This window comes from Mus musculus, chromosome 7 (assembly GCF_000001635.26).
Source record: "Mus musculus strain C57BL/6J chromosome 7, GRCm38.p6 C57BL/6J".
NCBI classification, from domain to species: domain Eukaryota; kingdom Metazoa; phylum Chordata; class Mammalia; order Rodentia; family Muridae; genus Mus; species Mus musculus.
Window position 1 is genome coordinate 132914622 of NC_000073.6, and position 15145 is coordinate 132929766.

At 41.6% G+C, this 15145-nt stretch overlaps 1 long non-coding RNA gene across 2 annotated transcripts in view; it reads right to left on the minus strand.

Annotated features, from left to right (window-relative positions):
- The window catches only part of 1500002F19Rik, a 59397-nt gene that overhangs the window by 40008 nt on the left and 4244 nt on the right, over nucleotides 1–15145 (minus strand). Inside the window, exon 2 of one of the 2 annotated variants that reach the window (XR_003946679.1) lies at nucleotides 6144–10971. The exons of the other annotated variant lie outside the window; for it this stretch is intronic. This is a non-coding gene — a long non-coding RNA (RIKEN cDNA 1500002F19 gene). Of the gene's footprint in view, nucleotides 1–6143; nucleotides 10972–15145 lie in introns of those variants that run through there. 2 annotated transcript variants of the gene reach the window in all.

Here is a 15145-nt window from a genome sequence, read left to right on the forward strand (position 1 = left end):
AGAAAACTGGAAAATCTGGATGAAATGGACTATTTTCTAGATAGATACCAGGTACCAAAGTTAAATCAAGATCAGAGAAATTATCTAAACCATCTCATATCCCCTAAAGAAATATAAACAATCATTAATAGTCTTTCAACCAAAAAAAAAAAAAAAAAAAAGTCCAGGACCAGATGGGTTTAGTGCAGAGTTCTATCAGACCTTCAAAGAAGGCCTAATTCCAATACTCCTCAAACTATTCCACAAAATAGAATTCATCTTCTATGAAGCCACAATTACTCTGATACCTAAACCACACAAAGACCCAACAAAGAAAGAGAACTTCAGACTAATTCCCCTTATGAATATCAATGCAAAAATACTCAATAAAATTCTCCCAAACCGAATCCAAGAGCACATCAAAACGATCACCCATCATGATCAAGTAAGCTTCATCCCAGGGATGTAAGGATGGTTCAATATACAGAAATCCATTAACATAATCCACTATATAAAAAACTCAAAGGAAAAAAAAACATATGATAATTTCATTAGATGCTGAGAAAGCATTTGACAAAATCCAACACCCCTACATAATAAAAGTCTTGGAACGATCAGGAATTCAAGGCCCATACCTAAACATAGTAAAAGCAATATACAGCAAACCAGTAGCCAACATCAAACTAAATGGAGAGAAACTCGAAGCAATCCCACTAAAATCAGGGACTAGACAAGGCTGCCCACTCTCTCCTTACCTATTCAATATAGTACTTGAAGTCCTAGCCAGAGCAATTAGACAACAAAAGAAGGTCAAAGGGATACAAACCTACATCCGATAGAGGGCTCATATCCAATATATACAAAGAACTCAAGACGTTAGACTCCAGAGAACCAAATAACCCTATTGAAATGGGGTACAAAGCTAAACAAAGAATTCTCAACTGAGGAATACAGAATGGCTGAGAAGCACCTAAAGAAATGTTCAACATCCTTAGTCATCAGGGGAAATGAAAATCAAAACAACCCTGAGAGTTCACCTCACACCAGTCAGAATGGCTAAGATCAAAAACTCAAGTGATAGCAGATGCTAGTGAGAATGTGGAGAAAAAGGAACACTCCTCCATTGCTGGTGGGACTGCAAGCTGGTACAACCACTCTGGAAATCAGTTTGGTGGTTCCTCAGAAAATTGGACATAGTACTACCTGAGGACCCAACAATACGACTCCTGGGCATATACCCAGAAGATACTCCAACATGTAATAAGGACACATGCTCCACTATGTTCATAGCAGCCTATTATTTATTTTTTTTTTAATTTAAAGATTTATTTATTATATCTAAGTACACTGTAGCTGTCTTCAGACACACCAGAAGAGGGAGTCAGATCTCATTACGGGTGGTTGTGAGCCACCATGTGGTTGCTGGGATTTGAACTCAGGACCTTCGGAAGAACAGTTTCTTACCCACTGAGCCATCTCACCAGCCCCCAGCAGCCTTATTTATAATAGTCAGAAGCTGGAAAGAACCCAGATGTCCTTCAACAGAGGAATGGATACAGAAAACATGGTACATTTACACAATGGAGTACTACTCAGCTATTAAAAACAGTGAATTTATGAAATTCTTAGGCAAATGGGTGAAACCAGAAAATATCATCCTAAGTGAGGTAACCCAATCATAAAAGCACACACATGGTATGCACTCGCTGATAAGTGGATATTAGCTTAGACGTTCAGAATACCCAAGATACAATTCATAGACCACATGAAGCTCAAGAAGAAGGAAGATCAAAGTAAGGATACTTCAGCCCTTCTTAGAAGGGGGAACAAAACACTCATATGAAGAGTTACAGAGACAAAGTGTGGAGCATAGACTGAATGAAAGGCTATTCAGAGACTGCCCCGCCTGGGGATCCATCCCATATACAGTCACCAATCCCAGATACTATTGTGGATGCCAACAGGTGCTTGCTGACAGGATCCTGATATAGCTGTTTCCTGAGGGGCTCTACCAGTGCCTGACAAATACAGAGGTGGATGCTCTCAGCCAACCATTGGACTGATTACAGGGTCCCCAATGGAGGAACTAGAGAAAGGGCCCAAGGAGCTGAAGGGGTTTGAAGCCCCATAGAAGGAACAACAATATGAACCAACCAGTACCCCCAGAGCTCCCAGGGGCTAAACCACCAACCAAAGAGTACACATGGAGGGACACATGACTCCAGCTGCATATTTACGGCCTTGTTGGTCATCAATAGGAGGAGAGGCCCTTGGTCCTGTGAAGGTTCCATGCCCCAGTGAAGGGGAATGCCAGGGCCAGGAAACAGGAGTGGGTGGGTGGGTGAGCAGGGGGAGAAGGGAGGGGATAGTGGGCTTTCAGAAGGGAAACCAGGAAAGTGGATAACATTGAAATGTAAATAAAGAAAATATCTAATTAAAAAAGGGACACTGGTCACTGGTTTTAGGGTCTATCCTACTAATTACATTGACTGATTACATCTACAAAGTCACATTGTGAGGTGGCAGATAGGCATACAATTTGAGGGGACACCATTCAACCTTGTATATGAAATAAAGAAGAGCTTCACAGTAAAATGCATCTCGTTAAAGAACATTAAATGCACAATATGCCCATTTGTGTGTGGATACATATGCATGTGTGCATGCATGCACATGGGCACATGTTGAGGCCAGAGTCAGCATTGTGTGTTGTCCTCAGTCTTCACATTACATTTTACAGGTTTCTCCCGGAACCTGAAGCTTATTAATTTGAAAGGAATGACAGTAAGCCCTAGGGATCCTCCTATCTCTACTTTCTTAGTACTGGGATCATAGTCATGAACCCCCATGCCCAGCTTTGTGTGTTTGTGTGCACATGCAACAGTGTATGTATGGGGGGTGGGAGACAACTTTCAGAGCTGGCTCTCTCCTTTCTTCATGTAAGTCCTGAAGATTGAGCTCTGGTTGTCAGGATTGGCAGCAGGTACCTCTACCCTTTGAACCATTTTGCCAACCTATGCCCAGCTCTTTTATGTGTTGTGCTACAGATTCAAAGTCAGGTTCTCATTGAAGTGGAAACATTAAGGGTTCTTTGGAGAGTCAGTTGTGTTGGGTGATGTTTTACTGGAGCAAACATGTGAAGGAGTGTTTCACTGAAGCAGACACAGGTGAAAGGATGTTCTACTAAAGCACACATGTGAAAGGACACACGATAAAGGATTCTTTGCTAACAACATACATGTATTGGTTCGCCTTACAATGCATAGTTGAGCTGCATTTGTCAGGATTCTGTGGACTTGGTCTGATTGGATGTATGTGCTGAGGCAAAACATGTGCTGAGGAGTACACATGGATGACACCTGATGTTTGGAGGGTATAAATAGGACTCCACAGAGTGACGACGACAGAGTTTGGCTTGCTGGTACAGCTAGCTGTACAACACTTGTGGGTCTCAAGTCTTCCTGAATCTTCCCTGATGTTCACTTCCCTGAGAAAGGCACAGCTGGGAACTTCTGGTGTTTCTGTTGGTTCCTCCTGCTGACTGCCAGGCTGAGGCCTGGCTGCTTCTGCTAGGTCGTTACTAAACCGACTCTATCAAACTGGACTCCTGGTGTTTCTGTGAAGTGTTTGCAAGTGGATCGAGCTGCCACTATCTGCTAACCTGTGAACTGAACTGTAGATGTCCAGACAACACAGATGGAAGTTGCTCCAAAGAACAGGTTCATGTCCCCCATATCCTTTCTTCTCCACTACCTCTGGTGGATGGTGGGCTACAAGGGAGGTTAAAGTGTTTAAGAACCATTATTAAAAATAGGATTAAGGGACTGGAGAGATGGCTCAGCGGTTAAGAGCACCGACTGCTCTTGCGAAGGTCCTGAGTTCAAATCCCAGCAACCACATGGTGGCTCACAACCATCTGTAATGGAATCTGATGCCCTCTTCTGGTGTGTCTGAAGACAGCTACAGTGTACTCACATACATAAAATAAATAATTCTTAAAAAAATAGGATTAAAAAAGATTGAGATTTCATCTGCATGGCAAGCATTTTTACCCACAGAGCCATCTCCACAGCCCTGCAAAAAGTCTATTTTAAATCTAACACAATATACGTCTTAATGTTTGTGTGCATACACACAATTCGACAATACAGGTGAAAAATATTTTTCAAAAGTTATTTGATGATCTTTTGAGAGATCCCTGGTTGAGGTACTTAAACTTTGTTTTTGGTTTTTCAAAACAGGATTTCTCTCTGTAGCTTTGGCTGTCCTGGAACTCACTCTGTAGACCAGGCTGGCCTTGAACTTTCAGAGATCTGCTTCCCTCTGCCTCCCGAGTGAGGTGTTCCAACTTTGCTTGAGCAGAGGCACTCGGGGTCTCCAGAATAGTTGGGAGTTTCTAAAAAATATATATTTATTGATTCATGATAAAGTGGATGCTACGGAATTGCTAGAGTCTGATTTAGCTTATTAAGATACCACAGCCATGCCAATGCTTCCCAGCAGTCTAATGTGATAAAAATAAAGGTTAACGTGTATGCAGGCTTACAACTTCATGTCCAAGGAGGGCTGTGCCCACATTCAAATGTGGGTCTAATGGGCTTTGAGAAGTCCCACTATTTTTTGAAAAAAAAAAAAAGCCTTATTACTGAGTAAAAAAGAATAAGTCTTTGTGATTTCATAAATTCAAAGTCTGTTTGCCCCCAGGGCTCTAGCCATCCTTGCTAGGTGGATGCATCTTAGAATCCTACACATGACTTTTCCATATGTAGACTGATTAAGGAGGGAGGGGCAAATTCTAGAGCATTTGATCAGTTTCACATACTGACGAACTTTATACACTTTTTATGGTGGGTCAATCATTTTGCAAGGAGTTAATAGACCGTGCCTAGAAGGAAATGTGTTCATTTCTATCTCTCTCTCTCTCCCCTCCCATTCCCTTCTGTCTACCACAGGAAAAGAAGACTTGGGGAAAATGGTTGGTTGGCAGAAGAACTGGAAGTGGACTTTGGGCTGATGAATAACTGAATGAGATTTTCTGAAACTCAATCTTGCTTTACCTTCTTTGTCAGGCTACAAGGTGGAGGCAACACACATACTCTTGTTTGGTCTTCCCAATAAATATACAAAACTACTGTTCTTGCTCCATAGTGAGTAAACAGAGGTCATCTGACTTGTTGTCTGGCTTAGGAACACAAGTTAGTTTTATGTAGCCTTCTTGTTGCGTAAGCCATAATAGTGAACGGAAGACTCAGATATTGGGAGCATCTCATCCTGGCTTCAAATATCAACTAAAGTTTGAAATAAAGCACTAGTCCTTCAATTTCAATTTTATCTTATGAGTGTATGTGTGTGCCTGAATGTATGTATGTGCACTGTGTCCATGCAGGAGCCCGCATAAGTCAAAAGAGGGTGTCAGAGCTTCTGGTACTGGAGTTATGGGTAGTTGTGAGCTGTGATGTTAAATATGGTGACCCAAACCCAGGTCCTCTGGAAGGGTAGTAAGTGCTCTTACCTGCTCTTAACTGCTGAGCCATCTCTACAGATCAGAAACCCTGGTTGTTAAAAGTAAATGAAATTAACTCCTAAAGAAAATGTCTAGGTGCTCATAAAAGTGACATAGGAAGCAGAGCACAGAAGGGAGAGTGATGTGACCTGAAGTCTGAGGCACGGGAGAGGTCCATATGCTGCCCCTTTCACTCTGTAGATGTGCATGTTGTCATCTATCATCCAGTGATGCTTTATTCTAGTAACTACTCCAGTTCAGCCACTGCCCCTGAAGGACGGGACTGATAGTGCCATGAACCATAGGCTAAACAGCTGCTGTACTGAAAAGCTAACGGGTCCTTCCTATTAACATTTTCATCAGGACTCAGAAACCATTTGCCTGTAAATCACAGTGCGTACAGTTTTGCATTTTATTTACCAGCTGCTTGTTGCTTACAATCTGAGTCATGTGTGTGTTTGTGTGTGTCTGTGTCTGTATGTGTGTACATGCATGTTTGCATGTGTGTAATTATGTGGAGGATGTTGTATGCTCTCTCTCTCTCTCTCTCTCTCTCTCTCTCTCTCTCTCTCTCTCTCTCTGTTGATCTCTCATTTGTTTTTGTTTTGTTTTGAGACAGGGTTTCTCTGTGCAGCCCTGGCTGCTCTGGAACTTGTAGACCAGGCTGGCCTCGAACTCACAGAGATCCACCTGCCTCTGCCACCTGAACACTGGGATTAAAGGTGTATGCGACCACTACCTAGCTGCTGTGTGTCTTTTTAAATCACTTTCTTTTTTTTTTTTTTTTTTTTTGGTTTTTCGAGACAGGGTTTCTCTATATAGCCCTGGCTGTCCTGGCTGTCCTGGCTGTATTGTGCAGGGTCTCTTGATAAACCCAGAACTTGTTTTGGCTAGTCCTGGTAGCCAGTTTATCCTGGAATTATGAGTGAGGCACCATGCCTGCTGACACTCATGTGGGTTCTCAGGATTCAAATTCTGGTCTTTGTGCTTGCATGGCAAACTTCTATCTGCTGAGTCACCTACCCAGCCCCATCAATGGTTTTTGTTTAAATTTATCTATTTTATTTTATATGTATGCCTTGCATGCATGTCTGTGCACCACTTGTGTTCAGTGCCTACAAAGGTTAGAAGGCAACATAGGTACCCTTGGAATTGGAGTTAACAGATGATTGGGAACCACCATGAGGTTGCTGGGAACTGAACTCACTGAGCCATCTCTCCAGCATCATCTTCCCATCAGTCATTTTTATTAAGCAAAAGTCAGATATCAATTTTTGGAATTCTTTTGGCATGTTGGAATTATGAAGCCACATTACATGAGATATTTTTTTGTCGTCTTCTGGAAGTTTTCTTGTACATATCTACATATGAAACATGATTGTAGCAAGGTTTATATTCAACAGCTTTTGTGATGAAAGGGATTCCCTATCTTTTTTGTTTATTTTTCACCTTTAGTTTATTTACTTATTTATTCATTTATTTATTTATTTATCTATCTATCTATTTATTTATTTATTTATTTATTAAGACAAGGTTTCTATGTGTAGTCCTGGCTGTTCTGGATCTCACTCTGTGGACCAGGCTGGCCTCAAACTCAGAAATTCCCCTGCCTCTACCTTCTAAGTGCTGGGATTAAAGGCATGTGCCACCACTGCCCGGCTGCTTATTTATTTTTAAATGGAAACAAAATTCCAAATCTCCTTTCACAGGGGACAGGCAGAGCAGTAATCTGTATACAGGGATTATCTGGGGTAGTGTTGATAATCTGGGAAGTTATTGTTGATAGCATACTTATTTTGTATATGAAATTTTATGTTCAAACCAACTTTTAAGCCTGGGAATGACTTTTATAATGAATGTACCATAATTTTAAAGACTTGTTCATGTGGCTACTTCCATTTTATCCATGGAATGTAATTTACCAGGCACATATTTTCCAGCAACAATGACATGTGGAGGTGGAGTCCACTCCATGTGTCAGGCCTGCAGACAGCAGCAGGCACGTGTAAGTTCTTAGTTCATTCCTCACTAAGCTGATTACCTAGTGCAGATCTGATCTGACCTCAAAATCTGCCAGACAACAGAAGGCTGTCCCTGCAGCCTGCTGCGTCAGGGAACAGGGATTATGTCCTCAGAGGATGTGCTTCAACGTTATCCTCCAAGTAACTGGACCATAGTTCTCAGGAGTTTGCCTTCTTATTGACTCTTCTTGTCTGGTTTTTGTTTTTGTTTTCTATTGTCTTTCTTCCCTTAGAGGAACAGTGGAATGTGATAGAAGATACCTGATACTCTCCTCTTCTGGTCTTTGCACAGTGTACACAGGTAAATACACTGGGCAAATATGCACATGTGCAGATACATCCACAAACCCGTTATTGAGTTGGAGTTTGAGGCTAGCCTGGACTATATGGTACTAGTGAGGTCATCAAAGCAACATAGTTAGTTACATCTTGTTTCAGAAAAAAATTAAGTTCATATGCTTATTCTATTTATTTATTTATTTATTTATTTATTTAATTATTTATTTATTTAGGTTTTTCAAGACAGGGTTTCTCTGTGTAGCTCTGGCTGTCCTGGAACTCACTCTGTAGACCAGGCTGGCCTTAAACTCAGAAATCCGCCTGCCTCTGCCTCCCGAGTGCTGGGATTAAAGGCGTGCACTGCCACACCCAGCTCTATTTTTAATACCTGTATATACCCTGTAACATTTTAAATATTCAGGACATACCAGTAATTATCAAAAGCATCTAAACAAGGGGGACGTTCATCAGCAGTGCGCTCTAAGTGTGGAAAGGCTGCAGGCTGGAGCTCACTCTAGAGCAAGTCATGCTTTATGCTTATGTGGAACAACTGAGGGAATCTGTGCTGGGCAGAAAGGTACGTTTAACAAGTGTTTATAGCCATTATAAATCTGCTAAATCAAAGCACAAAATGCTGCTTTTCATGGTTCCATATTAACCCTGAGGCTGCAAAGTGGGCTTTCTTCTTTGGTCCACTGTTTGAATGTGCAGATTGTTTCTGAAGCAAATGAAATCACATGAGTCATTTTAGTTAAGAAACATTGGAATGACATCATGGATAGTCTCAAACACTTTGAAACAGCTTTAGCCTGCATTGTTTCTACAGCGACTGAAAGGAAAGGAACGACAAATAGCCACACATTCTTTTCTTTCTTTCTTTTTTGTTTTTGTTTTTTCGAGACAGGGTTTCTCTGTGTAGCCTTGGCTGTCCTGGAACTCACTCTGTAGACCAGGCTGGCCTCGAACTCAGAAATCTGTCTGCCTCTGCCTCCCGAGTGCTGGGATTAAAGGCGTGCGCCACCACTGCCCGGCTAGCCACGCATTCTTAACTGCCCTGTGTTGGAAGTACTTGTAGCTAATTTGCCACTGTACCATTTGGCAAAATGGCAGCATATTTTCAATTCCATAAGTGTTACATGATTAAGACATGTAATGAAGACCTTCAGATCTGTAATTTTATTCTTATGTATGAATTCATGCCTTTATGTACTATTCATACATATGAGTGCAGGTATACATATATTTATGTATTCTTAATATGTGTACATGTGTGTAAGCATGAATATGTGCTTGGGATGATAGAGATAGTGACTTGTCAATAGTGAGAAAAGTGGTTTATTAAAAACAATCAGGCAAATATTGCCTTGAATCCCTGATCTTCCTGATTCACCTATTTAGTACTGGGATTTTAGGCATATACTGCTAAGCCCAGGTTTTGATCTATGGTTTCTTTTCCCTAAGTATGTGGCTATCCTTTTGCTCAAGTATGTGGTTTGTGTGTACATGTATGAATGTTTGCATGTACGTCAGTATACATATCTATGCAGATATGCTTACAGACGTGTGTGGAGGTGCCTTCCTTGGTTGTTCTACACTTTAGAACCAAGAGCTTAAAAATTCTGGTTAGCTGGCTTGATCTGGAAATGCCTTCTCCACCTTTTGAATCCTGGAATGGGCCACCACACTCATCCAGCATTTATAGGAGTTCTAAGGATTTGAACTCAAGTCCTCATGCTTACGTGACAAGTGTTTTACTTACTATTCTTTTTGAGATGGGGGTAGTCTCACAAAACAGTCTTGTCTGGAACTCGCTATGCAGATCAGGATGGCCTCGAATTTATAGAGATCCATTTGCCTCTGCCTCCCAAGTTCTGGGATTAAATACATGCACCACCACACAAGCTAGAATTACTTTTTTTTTTAATTGAAAAATATGCACTTATTTATTGAATCAGAGATAGCAAGCAAATATGAACATATAATTTGGCATGTATGTGGAGGTGAGGATCAGGACATCTTACAGGAGCCAGTTCTTTTCTTCCACCATTTGGGAGCTGATGACTGAACTCAGGCTAATCAGCCTTGGTGATAAGTGCCTTTGTTGAGCCATCTTATTAGCTACTGGGATGATGATGATGAAGAAGAATTTTTTTGTAAAGCATAAAATGAATGGCATTACAAGGAAACTGACTAAATTGAAATATTAATCATCAAATATTTTTAAAGCCTGTAATATTCATTCATATGCTTCAGTGATATATTAAATGACCAGATCCAATGACAGATCATTTGGCTACCAAGGCTTTGAAGCTGTGAATATAAATCATATTTTGAGATGGACACAACCATAAGGTAACTGGAGACAGAATCTATGCTTCTGGTGCTAAGCATAGGTCTGCTAAAGCTATTGCAGTTGCTGATTGTGCTAAGAAGTGATCCACATGCTACATCTTGGTTAATAATCAATGTGTATTTTTCTTCCCATTCAAGTTCAGGGTCTGCTAGAGAGAGAGGATGAAGACCCTTGGGTTAGGTACTACCCCCCTCCATTAGCTTGGACACAGACAGCCTTATTTGTCTCTACACTGGCAGTTCTTGATACAGTGTCTGGTATAGATTCATTCTCCAAAAACCATTGTCTGATTAAACAAAACAGAAAGCAAATCAAGTGCTTGTGAAGACTCCAATGACTTCCTGTCTCTTACCTTGCTAGGTCCTCAGTAACTGCCAGGAGAATTGTATTTTGTGATTTTCTTTCTTTTCTTTTTCTTTCTTTCTTTCTTGTTTGCTTGCTTTTCTTTCCTTTTCTGAGTCAGACAGCATTTCTCTATGTAGCTCTAGTTATCTATCCTGGAATTTACTGTGTAGACCAAGATGGCCTCAAGCTCACGGATATCCACCTGCCTCTGCTTTCCAAATGCTGGGATTAAAGGCGTGCACTAAAAAGCCTGGCTGTACTTTGTGCTTTTCTGTTGAAGAAGCTGGGACTCAGAGAGCAGGGCACCAGATGCAGAAGAGTCTAAGTGAACTCAGGTTTGTTTGATTCCAAAGTTCATGCTTGTGCCACTCTCTGCTCTAGGTTCAGATGATACACAGTGAATTTATTTCAGACCCTGGCATGGCTTGTTGTTTCTCCCTGTCCTCTTCTTCTCTGGGCCTTATGGACCATCAGTCTCAGGTTTCCATGCACTGTTGACAAGAGATCATCTACTGAGCTGCACTCACTTAAAAAGAATCAATAAAATAGCAACAATTCCCTCACAACTCAGTGAGTCTAGCTAATATGGACACCTGGTCAGAGAGTTATTAGACACACTTTAGTCTAACCACAGGGTGCTTTGTTCCCATTGCTGTAGGGACCCAGGGAAGAAACAACAAAGCTGTGTGCTGGGAAGCTGTTTTATTAGATCCAAGCAATAAGGCTCAGAGGATAGGATATTAGACCAGTAATGGGCTGGTCCTCCTACGATCCCAAGACTGGGATTTGTATACATTTAAGAACGTTTCTTCTCTTTCTATATAGCTCCATACTCTGTGGTTGGGTGTTTTAAGCTACTAAGCAGTGATGGCTAGAATGAAAGGAAGAGAGAAAACAGGGAGCTGCAGAGGAGACATGTGGTTAGTCTTTATGCACAGGAGTGCATGCCAGCTAGCATGTATGCCTGGGGTAGACACAGACCAGGACATGGCTGTTTCTTGTTCTTTCTCTCAGTCCTCTAGGGTTTCCTCTTCCCCCTACCATACTATAAGCATTAATTCCTGCCCACAGGGTGAGACGTGGTATATATATGATGTATGTATGTGCATGCACATTCATGTGAGTAAAGGTATGCATATGCCAAGGCCCAAGTGGAGGTCAGATGACAACTTTGGGTGTTGAACCTCACTTTCCACTTTAAGGCTCTCTCTGTTGTCTACTGTAGTGGCTATTCCTGGTTGTCACCTTGACTATATTTGGAATGAACTACAATCCAGAATTGGAAGGCTCACCAGTGACCCTTATCTGGAGACTTGGAGATAGAAGATTCTGATCTGTATCTTGGTATGGAGATCTTGAGGCATAGTGGCTATTGATTCCAGAAGATTAAATCTCCGACTTCAAGGTCATCTGGGATTAAAGGTGTGGTGGAACACATCTTTAATCTGGGCTACACCTTTCATCTGGGATTAAGGGTGTGGTAGAACACACCTTTAATCTGGGCTACACCTTCTGCTGGAGACAATATAAGGACATTGGAAGAAGGGAGTCTTGCTCTTGCTCCTTTGCCTGCTTGCTGCGTGAGACTGAGTAACTGCTAGATCCTTGGTCTTCTATTCACAACTGCCACTGAACTATTGTTGGGAATTGGGCTGCCGACTGTAAGTCATCAATAAATTCTTTTACTATATAGAGACTATCCATAAGTTCTGTGGCTCTAGAGAACCCTGACTAATACATCTACCTTTGCATATGCTATACTAGCTGGCCCATGAACAGGGGAATCGCCTGTTCATCTCTTCCTCCTATCTTGTCTGAAAAGTACTGGGATTACAGATGTGAGACAGAACACCCATCGGTAAATAGGTTCTGGGGATGTGAACCCAGGCTGAAAAGCTTTGTGTGGCCAGTGCTTTTACTGCCCACTGAGCCACGCCTCCAGCCCCAGATGAGCTACATTATGTCTGATGCTTCACAAGTAGATTTTGTCTGCTCACAGGAGATTTTGTTTTCCATGCAGTTTGTGGCTGGCATCCAGGAAGGCCACAGGAAAGTACTAGTTTCCCAAAAAGCAGTGTCCTTTGTTATAGGTGCCAACATGCAACAAAAGACTGCTCTGAATTTGACTTCCCTCCACCTTCTCTCCTTTGTTTGCAAAAGTGCTCAGATATACTGAAAACAAAACCTTTCCCAGGCCTCATCCTTCACTGTGGCTGTTCCTCTATTTCCTGCCTTCCTCTCCTGGTCAAAGCGCCTGGACTGGTAGTCTGTAATCACTGCTTCAAAACCCATGCACGGTTTCAGCTTTTGAAACTTGGCATCCGTCCCCATCATCCTACTGAGAACTGTTCTCTATAAGGTCAGTGAAGCTGTTTGTCAAATACACTGACCTTTTCTTTGTTCTGAGTTTCAAAATCTGCATACTCCAATACTATTTGGGAATAATGTACTTGAGGCTCACTACACCTGCACCTTTAAGAATGTTGCACATTTTGCAATGTCCACCTTTCTTTTTCTGTTGGGAGTTTTCTGGAAATTCCACAGTAACTACTCTATAGACCGACACCTCTGCTGTTCATGTCCAGGGTCAGCCTAGTTCCTTGCTCTTAACAAGGCCCTGCTGCACTCTTCTAAATCCTGGATCTGTACACAACTGACCTCACCTTATCTAGTTCTGTCCAGGAGTTCCAATGGTCTTCATAGCACAGTCATGCAGTACTCTGACTTTTGATTCTTTTTGTTGCCCCAGATTCAGGTACTGGCAAACCATAAATGGAAAGGTTCTAAACAAAGGCTTCCTCTAGTGAGTCTCATCACTCACTGCATTCCACTTCTGCCCCTCCTTCCCACTCCTGCTGGATATCTAGGTTTTAGCTCTGTGTCTCTCAATTGTTTTCTGTCCCCATTTCTATAGCTATGTATCACAGACATTCCAGGAAGGTAGTTCTCATATGGCACCTTATCATGCAAAACCCTTTTTGTGACTATTAAAAATATATATTTTAAGTTGGGCATGGTGGTGCATGCCTTTAATCCTAGCACCTGGGAGGCAAAGGCAGGCAGCCTCCTGTGAGTTAAGAGGTCAGCCTGGCCTAAATAGCAAATTCTAGGTCAGTCAGTGATACCCAGAGAGTCAGAATCTCAGTCTCTCTCCCTCCACACACACACACACACACACACACACACACACACACAATTTCTAAGTATGTGTATATGTGTGTGGGCATGTGCATGAGTGCAGGTACTCCTGGAATCCAGAAGGCATAGGATCCTCTGGAGCTGCCTAACATGGGTGCTGGGAACTGGAGTCCAGTCCTCCTGGAGCCACTTCTCCAATCCTTGCTTTCCACTATTATAGAACTAAACAGAAGCCCTAAAATGGCAAACCGGAAAACATGATGGGATTGTATTTTCCACAGGTAGCTCAGGAAACACCTAACAGAAAAGGTAGAACATATGATAACTGCCCCTATACATGACCATGGTGGTTCTAAGAAACATACTAAAAACTTACAGTTGGTGCCTTCAAGTACTTCATTCTTTAAATGTGTGTGCCTGGAAGTGAGCAGCCCACTGGATTTGGTTTTTTTCTTCCACCATGTGACTCTCAGGAACCAAACTTAGGTCATCATGTTTGTGGCATGTTTACCACCAGGGAGAACTCTCAGGCCTCTAAATTAGTTTCTTAACTATGACCAAGTCAGTTGTTCTATTAGTTAGCATGTTAAAATCACTTAATATTTCTAGGTATCGGTGTCCCCATGTGCAGACTTTGGGGGTAGGACTCCATCAGTAGTTTTCAAACCCGGCTGCACTTCAGAGTAGCTGAAGGGTGTTTAAGACTTATCTATGCTCAGATTCTCCTCTTAGGTGGAGCCCATGTTTAAAAAGCCATACTAGTGACTCTAATGTGTTGCCATTGTTGAAAACTAATACATTCTTTTCTTTCTTTTTGTATATGTTCCTATGTGTGTATACAGGCCTGGGGACAAAAGGGCAAATGATACCTTGGGTATGTATCATCCTTCAGGAACATCCACTTTTGTGTTTTAAGGCAGGATCTCTCACTTGTCTGGAGCTAGACTTAACTGGCTGGCTATGGAGCTCAGGGGTTCTCCTGTCTTCTCCTTTGGCACTGTCATTATAAGCATGAACCTGGCTTTCTTACATGGATTCAGGGGACTGAACTCAAAGCACTTTATATACTGATCCATCACCTCAGGTCTGAGAACTACTAGATGCCTCTCAAGAGTCTTTTTGTCTTCAATGCAGTTTTTTTTTTCCTTTGTTCTCCTTTTCAATTATAAGTTGATTTTCACTTTAATTTACTTAGCAATCCCATTTTGTCATTGTGGTTATTTTGACTTAGCCTCTTTCCGTGCTATCATTTTTACCACTAAGATGGTCTTCCTTATCTTTGTGTTTATTTCTTGGTGCAGATTTTTTTTTTACAAGACATTTATTAAATCAAATTTAAAAGCTTCCTCTGAGTCCTATCCCTTTTCTGACTAAAATAAACTACAACTTGGACATCTTACCGTGTGATTGGTGTTTATTTGGAGGCAGCATGCTGTAAAGCTTTGATTCAGGAAGAGGAAGTGCTTAAACAAAGTGTTTCCAAAGGGTCAACTGAACTACTGTTTTTATATAATAGCGTGGGATCCT